Consider the following 2,500-nt stretch of genomic DNA (forward strand, 5'->3'; position numbering starts at 1 on the left):
AGTTGGTGGTGAGGCACGTGGATGGGTGTGCGAATGAGGGCACACCTGTGATTGTCACAGAGGAGGTGACAGAGGAGGGGGCGCGAAGAGGTGTGTTGGTGTGGTGTGCTACCAACGGATGTGTGCCAAAGTGTTCGGTGGTCAGGTGTGTGACCAAGGCTGTGAGTGGAATGGGTGTGCCTGGGTGTGTAAGGAACGGTACAAGGAGCATGGAAACGGCTGGAGGTGTGAGCAAGGAACGGGCTGCGGGGTGTAAGCAAGCAGGTGAAGCATCGACGGTGACCGGGTTAAAGGTTAGAGCGACTTATAGCCGAATCGGGCCCTCGGTGCGTGCTGGGCCTCGCTTTGAACGGCCGCGTCCGTGCTCCACTAGGCGGAGCGGTCAGCCCGATAGAAAGGGTCGTCATGGCGACCACTTTTTGGTGAGGCATTCCGGCAGGCCGAGATCGAGCCATGGGATGGCTCCGTGCCGAGATGGTGCGTGGGATCTCGGCCCGGGTAAACCTCCTTCCCTGCACCGAATGCGGGATGTATCCAGCCGCTGGCACAGAACAACCCGCATTCATGGCTTGGCTTTACGAAGCCGGGCTTTGGACAGGGATTGGCGCACCGAGAGGTATTAGTGAGTAGACTGGGTGATGAGGATAGTGTTTTGGCCCCAAAATTAGAGAAAAACAAAATTTGATGATTGGCAAGGGATTGGCAGTAGTGATTGGCAGATGATGGGCAGTGATTGGCAAATTTTTGATTTATTGAAATTTGATGTGCAAAATTGGTAGTGAGAGACCCCCGATGTGGTGGGATGGCAAATCCACCATCCTTCCCATGTGGGGGCAAAGGAGCTATAGTTTATGGGGTGTATGGCAGTGAAAACTAGCCCGGGTGGGTTAGGTTATATTGTAGGGATCTAGAAGAGATTGACATTAGGTAACGTTAAGTTTAGTTAGTGACTGATACCTGTAGTAGGGACGCAGGTAGATTAGTGTGGATGATAATGACGAGGGAGCGCAATAGTTTAAAGGGACGACTGGGAAGCGCAAGTTTCAGAAGGGAGTAGTTAGCTGAGATGATGCCGTGTGTGTGAAGATTGAACAGGTGAGAATTGAACAGGTGTGATTGCACAGGTGTGCAACTGGACAGGTGTGTGGAGCAGTGTGTGAGTAGTGAGTGTGTGGATCAGCGCGAATGCGCTTGGGGAGAGAAGGGTGCAGGTGGCACCAGGTGTGAGAGCACAGGTGTGCAAATACAGGTGTGTGGAGAGAGTTGGAGTAAGTGGTACGGAGTGGTGTGCATGGTGCGAAGGTGTGAATGGGGGAAGAGTGGACCCCCATCACGGATACCCGGGGCGGGTAGTGTAAGTGTTAGGTAGAGGGTGCAGGTAAATTGTGGTTGGATATTGGCATTTGTGGTGCGGTTGCAGAATGGTGTTGTGAATGGGTGCATTAGTGTTGTGGAAATGGCTGGGCGTGTAGCCTGTTAGTGCGTGTAGTTGGTTGGGCACTCCACCACTGTGAGGATGTCGGCCAGGTGAGGCCGCAGGTGGGCTCTGGGAGCCGGTAGAGTTGTGGATGGGGCCCGAGGATCCGGAGGATGGACCCGGGTAGCCCAGTGCCAGAGAGGGCACCGAGTGGGGAGAGTGCCAGAGGGCCTTCCCCAAGTAGTTAGGTTAGGGCAAGGAGCAGGTAAGCTCGGAGGCAACTGCAGTGGTGGAGGTGTGCAGGTGGGTAGACCCACTGGGAGAGGTACACGTCGCAGCCCAGAAATTGTACGAGGGCACCGGGAGATGAATCGGGGGAGTGAGACCCCAAATTGAAGAGCACCACAGTTTGGCCAATGGGAATTGGTTTTTAGAACCCATAGTGTAAGAGGGCCAATGGTTTGGCCGGAGAAAGACCCCGGGTAGTGTAAAGTTGTTAAAGTCATTTAGGAAATAGTTAGGATTGATGAACCTGTCGCACCATACGCAGCCACTTACCTGTGGTGATGATGATGACTCCACACCTGTGTTTTCTTTGTTTGTTGCAGGAAATGAAATTGCTGTGTGGATTGTGAGACGCATCACGACGTGGATGAGACATTGGGGTGATTCCATCTCTCCCTCCCTAGGAGGGACTGATGATGAATTGGTAATGGCAAATTTTGATGTGCGGTTGGAGATGGCAAATTTTGATGAGAGTTGAAAATGGCAAATTTGATTGGTTAGGAGGGAGAGAAAACGAATTTGGTTTATGGGAGGAACGGGGAAGACAGTAGGGATGTTTGTTGATTTGTAAAGTAGATGTTTATGGGTAGTGTTGAGTTTTGTGGATACAGTAAGGGGTAAGGGAGGGGCCATGTAGGTTACCTGGTGGGGGGGGGGGGGGGGCGTACGATAGGAACGTACCTGTCTCACCTGGTTCCCATGTGCCCCCAGTGTGCATCACCTTACATTGCGTGCACTTTTGCGCCCTTACCACCTTACTCACTTGTCTGCTTCTTTTGTCTCCCACCTCCGAGGATC

Source organism: Myxine glutinosa, chromosome 1, assembly GCF_964187855.1.
Source record: "Myxine glutinosa chromosome 1, kmMyxGlut1.1, whole genome shotgun sequence".
In the NCBI taxonomy this organism is placed as follows: Eukaryota; Metazoa; Chordata; class Myxini; order Myxiniformes; family Myxinidae; genus Myxine; species Myxine glutinosa.